The sequence below is a fragment of the Canis lupus genome, chromosome 4 (genome assembly GCF_003254725.2).
Source record: "Canis lupus dingo isolate Sandy chromosome 4, ASM325472v2, whole genome shotgun sequence".
NCBI classification, from domain to species: domain Eukaryota; kingdom Metazoa; phylum Chordata; class Mammalia; order Carnivora; family Canidae; genus Canis; species Canis lupus.
The window spans coordinates 3,003,187-3,027,699 of record NC_064246.1 but is presented as its reverse complement, the minus strand read 5'-3'; the positions used below and the strand labels follow the sequence as shown (position 1 = coordinate 3,027,699).

The window sequence follows — 24,513 nt, the reverse complement described above, 5'->3', positions numbered from 1 at the left end:
CAGTACACATTAGTTTATTCAGAAAACCATCAATCTGCTATTGAACACTTCCCTGGGCATTGTATTTTTATGGGAGAGGCCAGATATTTGAAAGACCACTGGTGATGAATTCTGTGGGAATAGCTCTAATGGGAAAATTAGTTTCTGTGAAATATTTTGTTAGTTTACCCACCTCCATATGATGCCTAGCTTTTCTAAATTTTCCTAATATGAACTAAAGAAAAGCTTCATTTATCTGCTGGTAGGATCCAATACACCAAAAGGTTTCCATCCTTTTTAACTTGGTACATAATTGCAAAACTATAGTAGCATGTCAATATTTTATTTTTCAACTTAAATCTTGGAAAATAGCTGAGGTTTATTAGGCTTTAGAAAGATCTCAGGATTCAGATTTGCTTGGTGAGGCCACTGTGGTCCTAGCCAATGGTACCACCTGGCATGGGCTGATGTTAGGTTGACCAGTGAGAGTCACGGGGAAAAGGTCACACACAAGGGCACATTTGCTCTATTGTAGTCAGCACTATATGCATGTATTAGTCTTGATAGACTAATGCATGTGTAGAATAGCTAAATCTTTCAGAGTCATCTCTGATAACCATTGAGCCAGTGACGAAAACAGGTTTGGAGTTTGCTGACTCCACAGTTAGTGGAACTATTCCATCCTTTTGAATGTCCAATACTATACTAGCATGAGGAGCTGAGTGATTTCCTTTTGTGTGGGTGTAGGTGTGTGTTTTCCTCAATTGAAGCATTCTGTACTCTGTTAAATGAAATGCAAATGTGATTTTCTTTTGAAAAATGCTTGAATAATATGGTGATTGAACTAGAAATGCTGTGCATGCTTCTTGAAATGCTATATAATATATATGCTAAAATATATCATTTATATATATATATGATACCTATATCTATATCTCTATATTGGAATTATGAGTTCAATGAATTAAAGGTACCAGAGAGGGGAGGGTGATAAACGTGAAGCATCCTTAGGATTTTGGAAGGATTCTGCTTCTCTTTCCATCTCTTAATTCATAATGGTATTTTTAAAATTAGAAATTTAACATGTAGAAATTTAGAAACTATAAACATGTACATAATAAAATAAAAACTGCTTGTAACCTTGCCTACCCAGAGATAAACTGCTGTTAATGTATTTTATTCCATTCTTTTTTGTATATGTGTATGTGTATATTTTTTCCTTTTTTATCACTTTATTTTTTTCATCATGGTAAGTGTACTCTTTTATCACCATCCCATGTTTCCATCCTATCCCCTCACCCACCTCCCCTCTGGTAACCATCAGTGTGTTCTCTGTAGTTAAGAGTCTGTTCTTTTGCTTGTTTTGTTTCTTAAGTTCCATATATAAGTGAAATCATACTTGTCTTTCTCTGACTGACTTATTTTGCTTAGCATTATACTCTGTAGCACCATCCATGTTATTATAAATGGCAAGATTTTATTCTTTTTTATGGCTGAATAATATTCCATTATATATATACCACATGCTTATGCATTTGTCTACTGATGGACACTTGAGTTACTTCCATAGTTTGGCTACTATAAATAATGCTGCAATAAATGTAGAGGTGCATGTATCCCTTTGAATTATTTATTGCTTTTGTGTTTTTTTTCTTTTTTTTTTTTTTTTTTTGGTTAATACGCAATAGTGTGATTTAGGGTAGTTTTAGTTTTAATTTTTTTTTTTTTAAGATCTTATTAGAGAGCACAAGCAGGCGGGAGGGGTAAGGGGAAAGGGGGAGGCAGAGAATCTCACGCAGGCTCTGTGCTCTGCTTTGCACAGAACCTGATGCAGGGCTGGATCTCATGACCCTGAGTTCATGACCTGAGCCAAAACCAAGAGTCGGATGCTTAACGGAATGTCTATACTGTCTTTCACAGTGGCTGCACCAATTTGCAATCTCACCAGCAGTATAAGAGGGTTCCTTTTTCTCCATATCCTCACCAATACTTGTTGTTTCTTGTGATTTTGATTAGTTACTCTGACAGGTGTGAGGTGATATCTCATTGTGATTTTGATTTGTGTGCCCCCGATGATGAGTGATGATTATTTTTTCATGTGTCTGTTGGCCATCTGTATATTGTCTTTGGAGAAACATCTGTTTATGTCTTCTGCCCATTTTTTAATTGGATTATTTATTTTTTGGGGCATTGAGTTGTAGCAGTTCTTCATATATTTTGGATATTAACCCCTCATCAGATACATCATTTGCAAATATCTTGTTCCATTCAGTAGGTTGCCTTGTAGCTTTGTTGGTTGTTCTATTCACTGTGCAGAAGCTTTGCATTTTGACATAATCCCAGTAGTTTATTTCTGCTTTTATTTTCCTTGCCTCAGGTGATCTATCTAGAAAAATGTTGCTATGGCTGATGTCAGGGAAATTATTGGCTCTGCTCTCTTCTAGGGTTTTTATGGTTTCAGGTCTCACATTTAGGTCCTTAATCCATTTTGAGTCTATTTTTTTGTGTATGGTGTAAGAAACCGGTCCAGTTTTCATTCTTTTGCATGTAGCTGTCCAGTTTTCCCAGCACTGTTTGTTGAAGAGACTGTCTTTTTTGTATTGCGTATTCTGATCTCCTTTATTGAAGATTAATTGACCATATCTTTGTGGATGTATTTCTGGGTTTTCTGTTTATTCCACTGATCTATGTGTCTATTTTTTTTTTTCAAAGGGAGAGGGAGAGAGAGACTCTTTTTTTTTTTAATTATGATAGTCACAGAGAGAGAGAGAGAGAGAGAGAGAGAGAGAGGCAGAGACATAGGCAGAGGGAGAAGCAGGCTCCATGCACCGGGAGCCCGACGTGGGATTCGATCCCGGGTCTCCAGGATCACGCCCTGGGCCAAAGGCAGGCGCCAAACCGCTGCGCCATCCAGGGATCCCACTATGTGTCTATTTTTATGCCAATACTATACTGTTTTAATTACTACCACTTTGTAATTAACTTGAAATATGGAATTGTGAGGCCTTAGCTTTGCTTTTCTTTTTCAACATTTCTTTGGCTATTTGGCATCCTTTGTGGGTCCATACAAGTTTTAGGATACTTTGTTCTAGCTCTGTGAAAAATGCTGTTGGTATTTTGATAGGGATTTCATTTAATGTATAGATTGCTTTGGATAGGATGGATGTTTTAATTGTATTTGTCCTTCCAATCCATGAGCATGGGATTTCTATTTCTTTGCATCTCTTTTCTTTATTAAAAAAATAAATTAGGAGTCATCTTATCCTTATAATGTGTGTCTTGTTTTTTTTTCATTTCTTATATCAGTAGCATTTCTCTACTAATAAACAATTTGTAAAAATAGTTCTGGCATGGCTGTATCACAGTCTTCATTTCCTGTGGCTAGTGTCTGGAGGCTGCATCATTTTTTAGTTATACTATGCTTTCCTTCTGAATGTTGGGGATTCTCTATTTCACATTAGTCTTTTCTTAGGTACCATTTTCCCCTGTGTGCCCTTCCTTGAATAAAAAGAGCCTATCTTTTAACAACTATCTCTTTATATTCCTAAAACCCCTCAGGTCTGGAGGTCAAATTTATATGCCTATCCCTGGCTGATTTCTGGTGTTGAGCTTATGTGGCTCTGGGCTTAGACTGAGTCAGCATTTCCTCTTGATCCTCCTGTGAGGGTATGACCCTGTTTTTTTCCTGTCTCCATTATGATTTTTTGCTGGTCTTGTGTCCTAAGGCAAACGGACTCCCTCAGTCCCTGTTCCCCGTAGGTTTGGAGGCCTGTGTGCAGAGAGGTCCACTGCCAGTCCAGAGTTGTGTGGAAAGGGGGGAGCTGCTCCTACCACTTTTTTTTTTTTAAGATTTATTTATTAGAGAGAGTGTGTGTGCAAGTGCACGTGGAGGAGCGGGAGGAGCAGAGGGCGAGAGAGAGAATCCCAAGCAGACTCCCCATTGAGTGCACAGGCTGATGTGTGGCTCTATCTCAGGACCCTGAGATCACAACCTGAGCCAAAACCCAAGAGTCAGATGCTTAACTGACTTTGCCACCCAGGCGCTCCTGGTCCCACCACTTCTGAAAGCAGATCCTGGGGTAAACAGTCCAATCCGATCCTCACGGGAAGCGGGATAGGGCCACCTGGCACCAATGGTGGGAATAATGGCTCAGATATTGGTAACTACTTAATTGATTGTCCTCATTCACAGTGCTGCTATATCTTGGCAGCCTTTATGTGTTGTCATGGATATTTCTGTCAGAAACCATGGGAGAGCAAATGAAGCTGATTGAGTTCGTTCTCATCACAACAGAGGTGCATATGCCAGGGCAGGATGGGGGGGATTCTGATTCAGCTCAGTGTTCCCTCTTAGCTTTGGCCCTGGATGCTGCTGAGGCTCTCAGATGGCATTCCTGGATGAAGACACAGATTGGGATGAGTGTGCATTTCTTCCTTGTAAGAATAGGGCATAGAAACTTTAAATGTTATCTGTTCCATTGGTCACGTGGTTATAGGCTCACCCTGGCCCCCTACAGTTTCAAGCATGTAGTACCATCCCATGGCATGGACTCAAGAACTTGGGCCATGCTCACATTCTGCTTTGACCATATCTGTGCAGGTACTCAATTTACTTGGTGACAGTGGTAGAGATGCTACAGTTTGTAGGGATCGGTTATACTCTTTGAGTCATCCTTTCTGACATGATAATTTTTCACTTGTTCCCCCAATAATCCTGATATTTTTTTCAGAGTTAATATTCTTTTAGGTGAGGAAGCAAAGCTGACACATAGGCTCACCAGAGTTCTTCTAACTAGTAAGGAGTGCAGCTAGGGTGAAAAGGTGGTTTTTCCTGTACTGAGTCTGGTATTCTTTCTTCCAGTATACTGATTCTTCAGACTGCTGAAGTATTTGCTTTCTGGAAGGCAGTTTCATTGCGATGAATTTATTCTTTGCTTTATCATTTCTCCATTTGACAGGTCTCTGAACCATGATTGTGCCACTTTTAAGAAATATCAACAATGCCATGCTTGATTTACCTGAATGCCAAAGTGCTTTCATGTGTATTGAATAATTGGAGTGTGTGTTTAGCAACTCACACCCCTCCGCTTAATTTCACTCCAGTTAGCATGATTTATTACTCCTGAGGATGGTTGATAAGTAGGATACCCACTTGAGGAAAGTGTCACCTTTTATGTGGGACATACTTAGGATAAAATTGATGATTGAAACAAATGAAGTTAATTAGATGAGGGAAATTAAATAGATAAATAAGGTATTTGGAGTCAGATTTGCACAGAGCTATAAAGATACCTACCAATTTTATGATCATGCCATTTTAAATTGGTTTGGCATGTCACCATGCATTTAAAAACAATTGCAGACAGCTATCTTGTTTCTGTTTCTTGCAGTTTTGTTGTTGTTGTTGCTGTTTACAAAGAATGTTCTTTGAAAAAAGTTCAGAAAAGATACAGAAAAAACTAAGCTTACTCTTAATCCTATAATTTAGAGAAGTACCCCCATGTTTCTTTTTTCTAATACTATATGTATCAATTTTTCCCCTCAATTAAAATTACACTGTGGACATGTCTCCTGGCTAGACATTAATAATATCATTTATCCACCATTATTATTAATGGCTTCATGATATTCTATGGTATCCATCCTCTCATTAATGAACATTTAAGCTTTCCCAATTTTTCACCTTTGTAAATAACACTATTGGGAATATTTTGTTACATTTACCTACCTTTGTGAACGTACTAAATTCTTAAGAAAAATTGCTAGTAATAGCATTGTTGGACCAAAATTTAAAGGTTTTGGGATAATTTTGTCAAAAAAAGTAACATTAATAATGTGCACTTCTAGCCATGTAGAATAATGCTCCTTTCCCTGTGTATAAGCCGTGATTGTTTATTACAAATCCTTTTTACTTGGCAGCTTGATAGGTTAAAAAAAGAACTCAAAACTTGATTGGTTTACTTTCATACTTTTGTATTTCAGTAGTAAGAGTATTGCTCATAGTTGAGAGTATTGCAGCTTTTGTGAATTTTCTACTGAATATTCTTTGCCCATTTTTCTATTGGGAAGCTCTTCTTTTCACTGTGAACTGTTTATATGCCAAGAATATTTACTCTCATTGATTTATATATGACTGCCTTTTCCAGTTTGTAATTTACCTTTAAATAGGCTTGGGGTACAGAACTTTTATATTACTGTGTAGTCACATGTTTATTTCTTGTCTGTGTTTCATTAAAATATTTTGTCTTTTCCTCAGATTTTAGGACTTAGATCTTTAATCCATCTGAAATTTATTCAGGTAAAGCTTGAGGTAGAGCTTTATTATTCCAAATTGTTAGTTAGCTTCCAAATCATCATCTCATTGATTTTGGTTGTTTTAATGTATATACACAAAATTATAAACTTTTTCATATTTCGTCAGTTAATGTAACTTTATATTCTGTTTTCAGATATTGTAGAGCTAGCTTCATTCAACACAGTTCTTTTCCTTTTTTTTTGGTTCCTTATTAATTTAGTCTTCCAGATGAACTTTAAGAACAAAAACACTCATTTTTTCTTTTACAAAAATCCATCTGAGATCCATACTTGGAATTAGATTGTGTTCTCATAGAAGAAGGCATCTTGGAGCACATGTCTAGCTAGCAGTTTGAAAATAACATTAGAAATTTGCCAAGGTTTGCAGTTCTTGAGCAGGAAAAAGACAAGCCTAATTAGAAACGACAAATACCCACCATTTGCTTCAACGTGGATGGAACTGGAGGGTATTATGCTGAGTGAAGTCAGTCAATCGGAGAAGGACAAACATTATATGGTCTCATTCATTTGGGGAATATAAAAAATAGTGAAAGGGAATAAAGAGGAAAGGAGAGAAAATGAGTGGGAAATATCAGTGAGGGTGACGGAACATGAGAGACTCCTAACTCTGGGAAACGAACAAGAGGTGATGGAAAGGAAGGTGAGCGGGGGGATGGGGTAACTGGGTGACGGGCACTGAGGGGGGCACTTGAGGATGAGCACTGGGTATTACACTATATGTTGGCAAATTGAACTCCAATAAAAAAAATATACAAAAAAAAAAAAAAAAAAGGAATGTGCTCCTCACATGAGATGAAGTCATCATAGAGAACGTGAGGATCCCTCTGATTTAAATTTTCTGCTCTGTAAACAAGAAATGACAATTAAATTCTGACACCTGTGGTACCTTCATTTGGCCCAGAATTTGAACTAGCAATCCCAAGATAAAGCAGCCTTAAAGTTTTTTTTTTTTTTTTTTCTTCCCCCAGAGTCATTTGAAAAACTTCCCAGGAGGGAGATCTGTAGCATTGAAAAGATCTGAGTGAAATCTTGCTTTCTCCTTGTAAAAGAGCATATCAAAAGGTAGTGTGCCTCATTCATCACCCTTCAGTGTTAGAGGTCTTAGAGGTTTCTTAGGCACCCATAAGTTGGTGCTTAAAAAAAGAACATCACTCTTAAAATTTGGTCTAAGTGATTAAAGTTAAGCTAGTATGTCTATCTAGTAAGTTACTGTCTTGTTAGGTTTTCCCACCTGCACTTTCTCTAACCTCTTTTTAGGTCCTACTGTTGATCAAGTCATTATTAATCCTTTAGTATTTTTTAGTTGCCCTGATGGTATTTAACATTTTTAGTTTTAAAATATCTTCTAGGTGTTTCTGCATGTATTGTCTAGAAATTTAACTAGAAGTTAATAGATGAGACGACTCTTTCTCATTGTCACTCTTTTTCCTTTAGAATTACTGTATTGCCATATCAAATCTTTTTCATATGAATAAAGTCAAAACTGGAGAGAGAATACATGCTAGATTTTATTTGAGAGAGAGCAAGCAGAGTGAAAGAGACAGCACACAAGTGGTGCGGGGAGAAATGGGGAAGGGGAAGAAGCAGATCCCCCGCTGAGCAGGGAGCCTGACTGGGCTCAATCCCAGGACCCTGAGATCATGACCTGAATAGAAGGCAGATACTTCACCAAATGAGCCACCAAGGCACCCCTAGATTGTAAATTTGGGAAATAAAATAATGAAGGCTTAACTCAACCCCAATCTCACAGTGTTTTTGGTATTTCACAAGGGTACAAATCAGAAGAATACTTAGTACAGAAAACCAACATGTATTTTAGAATCTTGCAGAATGCTGTATTTGCAGGTTTTAAACTCTTTACTTATTGGTGATATGATTCTGTGGTTTGTTATACCTTGTCTTCAGGGTGTATATTTATTAATTATTCTTCTTTTCTAAAACAAACTAAGATGCTGTCAATGAGGGTAGTCCTGGAATCATATCGAGTATTTGTCTTCATGTAGTTATGACTACAAATTTTCTTGTATTATTTCCCATTTCTTTCTATTCTCCTTCTAACTAGATGTTTTGGTTAGCATTGTAAGAATATTAAGATACTTTTATTGCATTCACACACAAATGAAAGGAGAAAACAGAGTCGGTTTTGAAGACCAGTAGATATGGGTTTACTAGTCTTATGACCTTGGGAAATGGTTATATTCTCATCTGTCTACTGCAGACTGGTGTTGCCAGAGTTTCATATTTTAATGGATTAACATTTTAGTAGAAGTATGACCTGAACTTGACAGATTATTTGTTGAAAGTTCTCCAAATATTTTCAGTTATAATCTGGAAGTTATATTCTTAAAATTGTGTTAGGTCACAAAGTTTAAGGAATTACAAATAAAGAACTATACAATGCTATCTCACACCAGTATAACTGACATTCCAGTTTGTGCAAGTTAATAAATATTTGAAGTTTAGATAAGTATAAATAAAAAATATGTAGCAAACAAACATGTTGTCATTCTCCATCTACATCCTGTAATGACATATGGAATGAGAAATATTTGTCCAGTGATAGCAGAGAGGGCCTCTTGCCTTCAAATTAGCTTCAATTCTGGCTTTTGAAGACTTTTCTGGTTCATAGATGAACTTTGGGTCCACATGATCTCTGAATTAGGTGCATTCCACCTATTTATCTGTTTCAGTAGATGCCTTGAATGGCAGCCACACTCAGCCTTGAATACTGGACTTTAAAACAAAAGTTTCCTTGCTTTTTTTTTTTTAAACAACAACAACAACAACAACAACAACAGCAACAACAAAAACCCTCAATAATAGAATATTTTAGAGACCTAAAAACCTCGGAAAATGAAGATTCTTAGCCTTATGTGGGGTGTTAAATGACGGTATCTTTCAAAAACTGTAACATATTTGATACGTTATATACATAATGTAATTCAAAGCATTCAGTATAGAGCCCAGTGTACCACATACTCAGTGAGTAGTTAGCATAGTGCCCTGTGCAGAGGTATTCAGTTAATGTTTCAGTGAAGGACTGTCCCCCAAATCTTTCCTGTCCCTCCAGGGTACCTAGAATTCCGACTCCTGGACAGTATTTGGTCTCTAATAGAAAGTAGTGTTCTCACACAGTGGATGTGGGCCTCCTAAGCAAAGGCATTCTGGACCTCTGCCCAAGGAGGCCACCTACCCTGAGGGAGGCTTCCTCCACAGGGACCATGACTTCTAGGTCACTGAGCTTCCTGTGTGGAGAAGTGGCCTCCAGAAGTGAGATGAGTTTGGCTCCTGTGTCAGTCACTGTTTTGGTATGAGGAATTCACTTGGTTTTTCCTTTCAGAGAAGTCCTTCATGATCCTTGCTCTCATTCTCTGCTGGGTGTGATTCTAGCTCCTGGTGATGTGATTATAGTAACTTCTTTTCCTTCTTGGTGATGCAGGCTTCAGGTGACTCGTTGATCCACTTGTCCTCTTGATGTTAGAATCTAAAAACCTTTTAAAAAAAAAGAAAAAAAAGATCATGGATGGGAAGTGAGGTGTACCTTAAGTGACCATAAGAATATTTGGGAAATTTTAGTTTGGGGAGCAACTAGTTAGTTGTTGCCAAGGGCTTTAGGTGGGTGGCTAAGAGTAGAGATTCTGGTGTCAGTATGCCTGGCTTTGAAAGCAGCTGCATCCCACATACTAGTCCTGAGACCCTGAACTTGAACTTCTGCATGCCTCCGTTCTCTCCTCTGTCAAGCAGGGATGATGATAGCACCGTACTTAAGCAGGGGCCGGTACAGAGTAAGAGCCAGCTAAGTAAGTGTTAACGCTGCCGATGATGACGCAGTGTGTGCACATCACTGGCGTAGTCAAGCAGTTGTGTCCTGTGATTAAATGGGAGCCATGATTGCTGACTCCCTACCTGCCCCCCACCCAGAGGGGACCACCAGTTCTTTCCTATGAACCCTGAGTCCCCTGTGAGAGAGAGCAGTGATTTGTATTTAGCATTTGTGATCTGCAAATGCAGGCTTTGCTGTATTTGTTTGCTCAAAGGGCTTATCGCCCTGGCATTCAGAATGTGAAATAATACTTAATGAGGACAAGAGGATTAATGGCAAAATTTAAAATCATTCAGTGACTAATACGTTAGTGGCCTATGAATTCTGTATCTCGATATGCAGGGTGGCTACCCTGTTAACATTTCTAAGGTTTTTAGAAATCATTTCTAAGGTTTTAGATGCACATTTATTTTTCATCGCTGCTCTTCCATTCAGGAAATGCCAGTGGGGTTTAATAATTCCTTGTCATTTCTGGAAAGATAAATCAGATTATAGATTATTAAGGGTTATTTTTCAAGTTGATGGTGGATAAACATTAAGAGGAATCCTTGCTGAATGGAGACTGACTTACCGGTTATGATCACAGGATTAATGAGACCAATCCCAATATTTCAATGCTTATGGATTCTTTTCTAGTGTTACTGTAGGTGGATTCAGGAATACTATTAACTATGATTATGTACTGATTATTCAGCCCCCACTATACCACATTAGCTTCCCAGAGGAGGTATTTAATAGTTGAGGAAATGCAAGCTGGGAGAAATTGTACAACTGGCCCAAGATGTTATGGGTTTCAACCCCTATGCTCATTTTCTTTCTTCCGTACTTTGCAAATCAAGGTTGATTGCAAAGGAGGGACTTACAAGGAGGGAAAAAAAAAGTTTTTAACTTTAGTGACATCTAGCCTTCCATAGGAGTCTGCTCATTGTGGTGAATTTGGCATTTGAGCCTAGAGTCCAATTTCGAGCCCTGGGGATTAAGTTAAATAATGTATATAAAGTATCTAGGGGGGACCTGCCACATAGTCAGTGCTTTATCTTCACGTTGGCCTTCAGCACTTCAGCACTATATTTCAGCTCCTGCTGACATATAGCAACCAAAAGAGCAAGCTCGGGTGTCAGAGAGGCCTGGGTCTGAATAAGGCGCTCACTATATGGGGTGTTTCAGGTTGCAAATAAGAGACTGATTTTTTAATGCCTTATACCAAAGGGATTTTATTAACTTAAGTCTTGAGGTAGAACCTGCCTGAAATTGGCTGTTCTAGTTCTGCTACATTTGATGTTAATTCTTCTATTAACTCATTGCAACATGGCTGAGGGACTTCTAGTCATCATAATCAGATGTGGCACTATCCAGAAGAAGAAACCGAACCATCTCTCCTGGGGGCCGTTTCCTAGCAGAAAGGAACATTTTTCCAGAAGCCAGGCTTCTTTTGTCTCTCAGTAACTAGAGTTTGGTCAAATGCCCATTTCTGAAATAATTGCTAACAAAGTGAAAATAACCTTCCCTTGAAGCACATGGTTTTGTGGGGGAGGAATGGGTAACTGCACAAAACTGAGATACCCTCAGATAGAAAGGAGGAAAAGGATGCTAATCTCCTCGCCAGGTCTTCACTCCTATTGTGTAAATGAGGAGGGTAACACTTACGTCACATGGTTGTCCAGTGAGACCCGGCACCAAAGACCAGTATCAGAACAAGAGATTAATATGAATTTGAAGGTAACAGGAGACGGGGGCCACGTGTTCCAGCCTCTACTTAGGCTTACTTACTGAAAGCTGTGCAATTTGAAGCAATCTTGGGTTCTCCTTTTTTCATTCCTTGATCACTGTCTTTTGAGAGCCTAACGTGGTGGACATTGTGCTCAGAACCACAACAGACTTCCCTGCCCTGTATGTGTTTGTGTGTGTGTGTGTACACTATGGGCTATGACTATGTGTTACATAGTATTTATGATGGATTATTGAACTCCTCTTGTGCCCTGCCCCCTACTATATGGATACTGTATATATTGTTCATGGTCCTCACGATAGCATCTCAAGAACAGGTATTTCCCAGTTGAGCATGTAGGAATATCAGGTGAATATTATCAAGTGCTGGTTGGGGTCAGAACTACTCATTGTTTTGAAGGAGTCCTGCAAGTCAAAGTAGACTTATCTCTTTCATTAATAGACGTTGAAGATATGTCTGCTTATAGTGAAAGTTGGTAGCTAAAGTATCTTATGCATTTATATTCTTTAAAATCTGTAACTTTTCTGTTATTGTTAATTTATTATTATGGTTAGTAAAGACTTGAAAGAAAACACTGATTTGGTGAAATACCAGCTAATCTATGCTGTTGCTTATTTAAGACATTAAATTTAGTTTATGAAATGTATCAGAAGCAGAATGATTTCTCTGAAGAAAGCAGTCAATATCAGAAATAACGATTTGATTAATTTTGTTTTGGTCACAAGCATGACATTTCTAACACCGCATACTTCCTAGGAATAAAGATCATTGGGAAAGACTTTTTAAAAGGGAAGGGAATGAAAATACTGGGAAATTTCAGGACATCTCAGACATTTTGCTAATAGCACCTATATTTTATTTATTCACATGTACTGCCAGCTTTCCGAGAAGAAAATTCTTTTACTATTTGCCTTATTAGCTCCGTATTCAGAAGTAGAATTAATAACTGAATTCCTACGTATTTTTGGATTTAAAGCATCTGTGTGATTTAAGAAGAAAGGAGATGTTTTTATCTTTTTATAAAAGCGTCTTACTGAAGTGACATTTTTCTGGGTGGTGGTCAGTACACACATGGGTTTGTTTTGTTTTTTCCAGGCCAGTGGGCCCATAACGGCTATGGACCTACAGGGAATATTGTGTTGACATTTCCCATTTTGTCAATAGTCTCATAGCCTTTCCATGGAATGGTTAGTGACCTTGCTCTCTTTCTTTTTCTCTTTTTTTGGAAGACACATTTGGAACAGCTTCATCCAGAGCAGATGGTGTGAAAGGTTCAAGAATAACCGTTGGCAGTACTATGGAGAGGGGGGAAGCCAGTGGGCTTGTGGAAGACTTGTGTGCCTGTTTTATCCTGGGAATATTGCGTTTGTGTGATGTTTTGTATCCTGTTTCAGATGTTTGGAAATGGAGGCGTGGGGCCACCGTTGGGGACACGTTGGTATGTAATAAGTTGGTGCATAATAAATAGGCCAGAGAGAAACTCTCAGTGTTATGTGTTCAGACATACTCTAAACCTGTTGTGTTGGGCCAGCCAGAGTTCCTATCTTTTTGCTGTTGGTGCCCTCTCTTGCCTTGGACTTTCATGAGTATACCAGGAAGAAGTGTCTCTCCTCTTCCTTAAGGTTTTCAGTCTTTATTTAAGGTTTTGAACAATACCTCTGATACAGACACACTAGCTCGGAAAGAATTTTTAATAGTCCAGTAGCAGCAGTATTTTCCAACCCTAAACTTATGTTTCTTTCTTTTTTTTTAAGATTTTATTTATTTATTCATGAGAGATAGAGAGAGGCAGAGACATAGGCAGAGGGAGAAGCAGGCTCCCTGTGAGGAGTCAGATGTGAGACAAGATTCTGGGTTGCTGGGCTCATGCCATGATCTGAAGGCAGATGCTCAACCACTGAGCCAACCAGGTGCCTCCCCCCCAAACTTATGTTTCTTCTTTGTATTATTGTTTCAAGGGTAAATGTGAGAGCAGGCTTGTTCTAAGTTAATTCAGACACACTGTGCTTCTCTAAAATGAGGTGCTTCTCGAAGCTTCCATCTGAGCAGTGGTCCTGGTGCCTGCTGTAGGGCAAGTTGCCCTGTAGAGATAACATGTGTCCCTAAAACCAGTGCTGGTCTCCTTGGAGCCAATTACCAGGACTGTATGGCTCTGTGATCGGCAGAGGGGGCACTTGTGTTCCTAAGGTAAGGCATAAACTCAATTTCAGTTACTAATGAGATGAAAGGTCTCTGGCAACTTAGCCAGAATTTTAGCCATAGGCATATTTGGTCAGTTAAAATATACTCTGATGTGTCAACACAATTTTCTTTCCTCCTATTTTTTTTAAGGTACATGATAGAGGGAGAGAAATAATGGTCGTGGGTTATAGAAAACCCTGAATGGAAAGGAGGCATAGGTTTTCTTCTGTCACCCAGAAGCATTTGACCACTTGTAGGTTGGCCTCAGTCATTCTATCATCAGGCAGATTCATGCACATCAAAAATCTGGAAGGCAGTTGATGAGCAATTACTGAAATGATGTCTAACACCAAATACAAATGTGCGCCAAATGGTGTACACTTATGGGGTTTCCTTTTCTTATGAGGCAAGACTGCCTTTTCAGATGGCAGTGCCCACAGTGGGCCAACTGATTGTTTTTCCTACAATTTCTCCATTAAAGTTAGTTTATCATTCTTGGTGTCCTCCTGTAGATGTGAACTCATAAAATGGAATGTGACCTATCATGGACAAATCCTTTCTTTCAAGTCTTATATTGTGGGACAAGATAGTAATAGTAAAAATGAGAAAAATGGTAATATATTTAGTGATACTAAAATTTACTTAGTTTATTATGTCCAGGCACTGTTCTAAGGTCTTCACATATATTAATAATCATATGAGTTATTATTACTCTCCCCATTTTATAAGTGAGGAAACTGAGACCCAGCAAAGTTTAAGAATTTTACCCACACTTTTATAGTCAAAAGGTTTCAAACATGGGATCCCAGTTTTTAAAAAAAGATTTTATTTATTTATTTAGACAGTGAGCATGAGCAGGGGAAGGGAAGGGGCAGACGGAGAAAGGGAGAGAGAGAAAGAACCCATGCTGAACGTGGAGCGTGATGTGAGGCTCCATCTCACAACCCTGAGATCATGGCCTGAGTGAAACCAGGAGTCCAATGTTCAACTGACTGAGCCACCCAGGTGTCTCTTGTATCCCAGTTTTAGATTCTCTACTCTTTTTTTTTTTTTTTAAAGATTTTATTTATTTATTCATGATAGTCACAGAGAGAGAGAGAGAGGCAGAGACACAGGCAGAGGGAGAAGCAGGCTCCATGCACCGGGAGCCCGATGTGGGATTCGATCCCGGGTCTCCAGGATCGCGCCCTGGGCCAAAGGCAGGCACCAAACCGCTGCGCCACCCAGGGATCCCTAGATTCTCTACTCTTAACCACTGGGCTGTGTTTCCAAAGATTAGATTTTGTTTGAGCCTTCTTGGGAGGTGGTAGCATCTTGGTCTCTGAGCAGACCCAGCCGATAGCATCCATTTTCCTGCTTGGATTCTGAACAACTTGGGAAATGAGAGAATAGAGCAAGGGTAATGTTTATTACCAGTTGGGGGGACCATTCTTCTTGTAGGCAGCTGTTCTCAAGAGGAGGAAAGGGCATAGCTGAGCCTCTTTGATCTCTGATTTAACAATCAGCTAGGTTAAGCCATCTCCTGGGGATACAGGGGAGAAAGGGACACAAAGAGGCCCAAGAGAATCCTTTCTAATGGTGAAGGTCACCAGGGATGGTGAAAAGGGGAACCCTCCTCACTTCAGAGTTATGAGTTCATCAAATATGGATTCCAGTGAAAATCTAAACAAACCTGTTAGAGGGGGTGTCGTGATGTTCAGTAATACTTTTGTGGTTTGGTGGAAAAATTGCATGATGCTATAAATATAGTTGGACTCCTCCTGAGTTTGTATTAAATTGCTGCATATTTCACCTCTCCCTGATTTCTGGAACTGCAAGAGTCTCCCTCCAGACCCATGTGCTTTTGTTTCCTTTCTGTATCCTTGAAGTGCTTGGTCTTGTCCCTTCTGTTTTCAAAACCATTGCTTACCTGCTTTTTTCTCACTAACAGTGTGACCAGCGCTTACGCTTTAGAAGGCATGATTGTCCTAATGAGTCTTTAATGATCTAAGTAGTAGCTCTATTCATTTAGAAAAGCGCTCCAGATCTCAGAACTGTATGGAGAGTCAGGAACAGTATCTAAGTAGATAGTTGTGAGACAGAACTTAGTAGCTCAGTAGACTTGAACTTGTCCCCTACTGTATTAACCATTTAGGAGTGTTTAAAAGCCGAGTGCTGCTTTACAGTATAGACAAGAAGGGATTAGTGGTGAAATTTGTGGTTAAGGGTGACAAGACCATGGAGGAGGCCAGGTGTTAATTTGTAGGGTTTGTAGGATGCCCTCTGGAATGGGGCTGGGGGGGGACATGTATGTCAGTTACTGTTCAATAGTAATTATGTGTAAATGGTAAAGACTTGTAGTGTCCAAAATTTATATAAAAAGGTTTTCTAAGACACATTATTTGCTCTCTTCCTTTTCATGGTTTTTGAATTCTATTTGATACATAGCTTGAATGAAAAGCCTGCAGTGACATGAAGCAAGTGGGAGGGGTGGAGAAGAGTGGTAGACCAATTGCATTTGACAGGGTGCCACAGACTGTGCCAGCCACTTTAATTCAAGGAGGTGTGGTAACCATTCTACAGAAGCAGAATCTTGGGCTTTCAATAGTGCAGTTATTTCCCCAAGGTCATGCTGGTAATCGGGGGTAAAGGTGTAAGCCAGTCTTGGGTGTGAGCTCTTGTGCTAGGACTTCTTCAAGGGTGTTAGTTTTGCTTATATCCTGGTACTTGTGCACACTGGACCTAGCACGCTTGCCTGGGGCTGGGGACTTGGCATTTTATACCAGTTAGTTCACTTCTTAAGATTCATATGCTGAGAGGTTTTCATTCTAGCTTGATGCTCAAAACACAGTGAAATTTTTTTTAAGATTTTATTTATTTATTCATGAGAGATAGAGAGAGAGAGAGAGAGGCAAAGACACAGGCAGAGGGAGAAGCAGGCTCCATGCAGGGAGCCCTACGTGGGACTTGATCCTGGGTCTCCAGGATCACGCCCTGGGCTGAAGGCGGTGCTAAACCGCTGAGCCACCCAGGCTGCCAAGCACAGTGAAATTAAACGCAGAAGGCTTTGGACTGAAATTCCCCATGCTCCTAATATAGACTGAAGTGGCCCAGTGTATACCTCATTGGGTTCTAGATGTAACGAACCTCCTGCCAGCTCTGCATCTGTTCCTGGCCAGGTGAAGACCCTGTGGGTTGTTGTAGAATAGTTATACCCCCAGCATCATCCCTGTTGGTTCATCTAGAAAAACACCAGCCTAAGAGGACATTCTTTCTTTTTATTTTTTTATTTTTTAATGGAACTCTGCCTTCTCCCTTGACAGTGCCATCTAGGTCTCTTCTTTATATCCTAAAATCTTGTTGATAATCTGAAAGGTGAATAAAATGTTGAACTATTGCCCTAAGAAAAAGAACTAAAATTAATTCTGAAAAAAGAACTATCTTTTATTTATACTGTAGGAAACACTGAATAAAAAAAACCCAGACTTACAATATGGCTAGCCTCAACAGAGAGAAGGCAAATGTCACTCTAGTAATAGTTCTAATATTTTTAAAAATAAATATTTCTAATATTATTCCTAAGGCTATCCAATTTACTTAAAAGAGAATGTTGACTTAAATCTCTCTTTTACATGTTAGTTACAGCAGTTTCAGACTTGTTATCAAGTCATTTAATGCCAAATAGCTTTAGAAAAATGAAAAATAGCAGCCAACAATCACTTGAAATGAATAATAAAGTCTCTCAAAATTATGTTAATTTTTTTCCCAAATGGAGGTGTTTTTAAGGGATTGTCCTTGACAGTAGAGACATAATTCAGTTTTTTAAAAAAACATGTTTATCTGTTAACTAAATGTAGATTTAGTTCAGTCCCTCATAAGTGGCTTAATGAAGTCAGTTGTTTACTGGGATGGTTTTGTTTTTAAAATGGTACTCCTAAATCTATGACTAGTTGTAACTTGAAGTATACTTTTCCCTGTATACAATTTACATCTGTGGTCATTTTAGGAAGAGTATGATTTTAGCATAATGAGTGAGGATCATGAGATTTGTTTATATAGCTGGTTTTTTTGTCTGTGAGCAACTTTATATTAAAAAAATCAAAGGACTATATATATTTTTTTGCCTTGTTTTTTCCTTTTTTTTTTTTTTTTAAAGATTTTATTTATTCATGGGAGGCACAGAGAGGCAGAGACACAGGCAGAGGGAGAAGCAGGCTCCTCATAGGGAGCCTGAACGTCAGGCTTGATCCTAGGACCCTGGGATCATGACCTGAGCCAAAGGCAGATGCTCAACCACTGAGCTGCCCAGGTGTCCCACTGTTTATTTTTGAAGCCAGTTAAATGCCTTGCCGAACAGAGGTGTATAAAGTGAATTAGAGCTTTTTAACACTTCATCAGCATAGCCCTGAATCCAGACCAGTGGTTTGCTAGCTGTTGGTTTCAAACAGGAGCCAAGAGTAATGTGTTTCTGTGGTCTGTAAGCCATTCAGCACCCCATTGGGAATGGCTTTCAGTTGGAATGAACACAGTTTATGGAGGGGGAAAAAAAAAGAACTTTGTCAACAAACGTAGTTCGTGTTGATGAGGTGTATGTGAATCTATGATGGAGAGCCCTGGTGTAGCCTTAGCAGCACACATGGTTTTTTCAAATACATATCCTACCTTTCCTGTATTTTGTTTTACCCACATAAATTCCCCTCGAGGCTAAAACTTGGTTAATCTCTCCATGACATTGTACATGGTTATGAATACGGAAGATGCTCTTTCATATTCCCCAATGAAGGGAGATGTATGTGGCATTAGAAGATTGCACAGTCAGGCATTCTGGACCTGACTACCTTCTTAGGAGGCTTATGTCCACACTGCATTCATGGCCTAACTAGTTCATTGTGTGTTGTCAAGCCTTTTCCACCTCTCTAAGCCCTCCCACCTAATCCTACTCTACTCTGTTTTTTAAAGGAGTCATCATGAAATCTTATTTTCTTTGCCATGGATCAGGGTGGTGATTCACAAATCACTTAGGATCTCTGGGCCTCATGTGGGGTTTTTTTTTTGTGATAAGGAGGCCTGTTTTGCCCACTAGATGCCAAATGAGATGAGGTCTTTTCTCTACTGACCTAGTGTTCTATAGCTTGTTTCTAATTAATGTTTTTCTAATTTTAGATAGCACCTTCTGTATTCTACATGACGTCTTATCCATTTGGGCTGTGTTAACAAAATACCAGAGACTGGGTGGTTTATAAGCCACACAATTTATTTCTCACAGTTCTGGGAGCTGGACATCTGAAGTCAGAGTGCCACCATAGTTAGGTGAGGGCTGTCTTCTGGGTCACAGACTTCTCTGTCCTCACGTGGTAGAGGGGCTATGGAGCCTTGCGGGGGTCTCTTTTATAAGGACACTAATCGCATTCATAAAGACCTCATGTTCGTGATCTAAGCACCTTCTGAAGTCCCCACCTTCCAACAGCATCACTTGGGCTTTAGGATTCTCAATGTGAATTGGCGGGGCAGTGGGGGGGTGGCACACATTCAGACCATAGCAGATTAGAAAAGGTGAACAGAGGAGAGAAGGTTTTGGATGCTAGTGATAGGAAATTTTGCCTGAATGTACTTCAACACCGAAGGCATTTTTGTTCACTGCATCATCCACAGGATGTTTCGGATACCGTATATAACTGATACTTTTATCAGCTTTGCATAGTAGGATAAGATATTGGGGGAGAAATCTGAGAAGCCTATGGGGAAAGAATGTGAAGACTGAAGAAACACAAGTTTGTAGGTAGGGAATATTTGCTAAGAGGAAATACCCTGATATAATTTCTATATTCCCCCAAAAATTATATATTAGTGTTTGGCAAGGATCTGCAATTCATTTCAATGCCCAAAAGGTTTTTAATTCTACTGTGAGACCACATGACTGAATTGGGACTTAGACTGTTTTTAGAGGTCCACAGAATGCTTTATCCATCTTGAAATTTCTCCTTGTGCAACCTTAAGCCCATCAGGTAAACAGAATTCTTTGTTGTTTTGGAGAGAGAAATTGATGGCATAAAGGATCATTTTGGTGTTTAGGTAGCTTTTTCTTTTTCTCTTGGTCTTATTAGTAATTTGTTATTAGTGGGGATCCCTGGGTGGCTCAGCGGTTTAGTGCCTGCCTTTGGCCCAGGGCGTGATCCTGGAGTCCTGGGATTGAGTCCCACATGGGGCTGCCTGCATGGAGCCTGCGTCTCCCTCTGCCTGTGTCTCTGCCTCTCTCTATTATTCTCATGAATAAATAAATAAAATCTTAAAAAAAGTAATTTGTTATTAGTTATTGATGGACCCCTTTTTTGGTGGACTTTTTATACTGTTTCCATCGTGTGAATTTCTGATTAATGTTCACAGTGTTTTTATGCATGTATCATGGCTAGAACACGCATCATTCAAGTGTAATGGCTATTAGTTTTGCCATTCCCAGCTTGGGTGGTCTTATAGTTGTTATTTTTGTTGTTGTTTATATATTCTGTGGAGTGTTCCTTGGGAAGGATATGCCCTTTTTAAATGTAACTTGTTTAGAAGTTCTGAAAATCAAAGCTTCCATTTAGATACAGCTCTCCTAATCATTAAAAAATACCAACTATAGGAATGTATGTTGATAAGAACTTTATCTATCAATCAAAGAGAGTTGGATGTTCAACTCTGTCTGAGGTGAGGTATTAGTAATTCTCTACATGTTCCATAGATCTTTGCTTTAGTCCTCTAGCTAGAACCCTGGATCATATATCCTACTGGACAGTTCCATGTGGTTCTCCCACTTGTATAATTACCAGTAAAGTGTCAAAAGATGAGAAGTTTTTTGAAGTTTCTTTTAGAAGTTCTAGGTAAACTGCCTGAAATTTGTAGGAATGATAGCTTTCTGCTCCCACCTTCAAGATCCCCAGAGACTTTTCAGCTTCTGGGAGGAAGATGCTCCCACCTACTGAATTTTGCCCTCCTTTCTTTTTTTTTTTTTTTGCCCTCCTTTCTTTTAACAAGATCTCCCTCCTGCCTTCTGATGAAGCTGATCTTATAATATCCTAAATCTTTGCTTTATTTCAAGGCCTTAAATAACCCTAGCCCTATCAGCTACAAAAACAAATAATTTAAATTGGAAAAAAACAAAACAAAACATGGTGCCCATTTTTAAAAATTCTGACGGGTTACACTTCAACTCTGTCTTTGCCTATTTTGTTATTTTGTGTGCAGAAAATTTGGCTTTCATTCTTTATTTGAATTACTTTATAGATCATTATATTTCCTCAGAGTGACAGAGTCGTGAATTTAGTCAGTAAATGTTTATTAAGGACTCACAAGATACTGGGCCCACTGATCAGTACTAGGCAGTCATACATGAAATACTAAGTAACTGACTTCAGGGAACTCACAGGGAATGCACTGAGTGTTCATTTTCCTTGGTTATTAAAGCCACTGGCATTTTGTTTCTAGAATATCCTGAAGTAACCTTAACTTGAGAGTAAAACCCTTTATTTTTCAATAAGAATCAAGTCTCCTCCCTCCTGTGCCTCTTCTTCTACAGATACAGATTCTTATGTAATAAAGTCATGGAACCAGAGAAATTAGATGGAACCCTGAAAGTGAACCTTTGAGCCTTCCTGTGTCACTCTCACCCTTCCTTCATCAACCCTTTGGCTGTGTCTAGACAGAATTCACAATACTACCAGAAAGTAGTTTGGCTGTTAGTAAATTGTGGTGTTTAATTCCTTCATGAATTCCTTTCCACACAGAACCTATGAAATATTTGGAAGTTTACATCTGAAGTATCTGTTCAGTGGAAATTGGCTTGTCATCAAATTTCAGGTGTTAAAAACGTTTTTACATCCTCTATATTGGAACGGTAGCAAACTTCTTAACTGAGGGGGTGAATTAAAATATGTGAATTGAAAGTTGTAAACATACTCATGATTGTAAATTAATTTTCTTTTTGCTGTGACTATTAAACAGCTGGTAGATTCATGGTTCATATTCTAGGAAACAGAAGACCTTTCCAGATAGCCTAATCTTGCTTAGATGTATGGAAGTAGAGAATACTTTATTCAGTAATTTTTTTTCATTGTCACGTTTAGTGGTACTTACTAATTTCTAGACATTGCAATAAATGTAGGAGACTCAGATGATGTGTGTGGCCCTCAGGAAACTCATAATTTTGGGATTTTTTTTCTTTTATGGTTAAAAATCTAGTTAATTTTTATTATTTTTTATTTTTTACTTTTTACATAAAAATTTTTATTTGTTTTGGAGAGAGAGAGAGCATGTGTGCACTCTTGTGCATGTGATGGGGAAGGGGCAGAAGGAGAAGAAGAGAGAAAGAATACCAGGCAGACTGTACACTGAGCATTGAGCCTGATGCAGAGCTTGATCTCAAGACCTTAAAATCATGACCTGAGCCAAAATCAGGAGTCACAGATGCTCAACTGACTGAGCTACCCTTGTGCCCCAAAATTTAGTTAAGTTTTAAAGGAGCTTATGGATGCTGTGAAAAATGTGTCCTCTACGCTTAATGATATAGGTGCCTACAAACACTAAAGGGATTTGGGGTCTTGATTCAGAAGCCCATGATTCTTTTCCAAAATTCTGACAAAATGTTGACAAGATTAGGTTTTATTACTTGATCTCTTCTCTCAACTCCAGTCCATATGCATTGATTTTCCTCTTTGTATAGTATTTACAAAAAGTAGAAAAAACGATTCTAGAGAGCTATCATTTAAACAAGAGGCCTACGTTTTCCCCTACTTTTAGCCAAAGGCTCATCTCAGTGGGCCCAGTACTATCTGAGCCTTCCTGACTTGCCTTCTCCTGGTTATTGGTGCACAGTTGTTCTTGAAATCGGGAGTGGGTATTCATCTACTAAGATCAATGGGGATCCATATCACTTCTGAACTCCTTATCAATCAGATTCTTTATCATGATTGGTTATATGGTTTCCATAAATTGTAGAGCTGCTTCTCAAAATGATTTCTGGGATATTGACACCAATTCATGGCACAGTTCCTAGTCACTAGCAAGCCACTTGGAGATTGTGGTATTAACTGTTTATTGCCTGGTTTATCGAACATGTGGAAAAGTTTAGGTTTGACTACTGCAATTGCAACATTGATTTGCTCCCCATGCGTGTGTGAAGACCACAAAGCTATAATCATTCATATCATCTAAGTAACAAAGGGTCTAAGAGGAGGATAGATCACTGAGATGGCTTTCCCATCATCCCTTAGGACTAGGCACCGTAGTCATTAAAATAGTTTTTTGGGCAAAGAGTAAGTTATAGATGTGCCATTATTTAAACAGACAAATGCTAACTTGTAGCATGTCACGTTTTATATATATTTTAGGAAAGCATTAGAAAGAAGCTTTGGTGTTCACCACATACTTACCTTTATCTCAGTGTCATTTTGCATTGTGAATAGGAATTTCCCATGCCTATATCCATTCCAGCATATTCTGAGAGTATATGGGGAATCCACATACACAAACTTTTCTCTTCTGCATCTTTGTGTTCTATCATCCATCACTTTTAAAATTATAGTAAAACACCAAAAACCTGATTTACAAATTGGAAAGGTTTATTTCTAATGACCAACTGATGGCCTTCATTTGCCCTAATACAAGGAGGAAAAGGAAGGCTGTACCTTCCATATTTCAGACACTTAGTGGTTGCTGTGTTAGCTCACCTCTCATTCACCTGTAGTGGTTATTGTGAGATAGGAGATCAGTGACTAGCATTGAAATTTTGTTTTGGGTTCTTTTTACTTGCATCTTTATTATTTTTTTTCTTGGGAGGTGACAGGAAACAATAGGAATTTAGGAAAAATACACATGGGGCGCATATTTAAGGAGCTAGAGTAGAGTCCAGAGAACCAACTTGAGTTACAGGATGAATGTTGACTTACTAAAATAAGAGTCTTAGGTATCCACAAATTTGTTCTGATACTTTATTTTGTAAAGGAGGATGTTTAGGTCTAGGAAAATTAAATGGTTTCTCTAAGATTATAAAGATGATACTGGTACAGAAAATTGTCTAAAGTTCTTTTTAGTATTAAGAATAAGTAACAAAAAGTCCTGAGGATAGCAGGCAGTAAACTTTGTATCCTTAGAGCAATAAACTAGAGAAAAAAGAAGTTAAATTGAGTTGAGGTAATTTAATATAGAGCATTTGATAGTAGAAGCTTGAATATGGTACTTTGAGATATTGCAAGAGAAAATTATTTTGGTGTGGTCATTTCCTGAAAGATGGATGGGAAATGATTGGAGGCCCTGTCAGTATCCGTTAATTATTTATTGTGGTGGTCTATGAGGATCCTACAGTTCAGAGAAGGAAAATGTTGATTATCCCTTGGTCACTTGTGAGGAGCCATAATGAGGTCTGTGGAAAGACCTGCCAGACCAGTTGTCCTGGAATTCTGTTCTTTCGCTCTACAGCCACCTGGTATGTCCAGGTTAATAATAGACCTATGATTCACCTCAGATCTAGAAT

At 38.7% G+C, this 24,513-nt stretch overlaps 1 protein-coding gene and 1 non-coding gene across 2 annotated transcripts in view; both read left to right on the top strand.

Annotated features, from left to right (window-relative positions):
- The window catches only part of RYR2 (ryanodine receptor 2), a 727,453-nt gene that overhangs the window by 139,429 nt on the left and 563,511 nt on the right, over positions 1-24,513 (top strand). The window lies entirely within an intron of this gene.
- Positions 18,406-18,535, top strand: LOC112660934 (small nucleolar RNA SNORA2/SNORA34 family). Its single transcript, XR_003137323.1, has one exon. It is a non-coding gene; the product is annotated as a small nucleolar RNA SNORA2/SNORA34 family (small nucleolar RNA).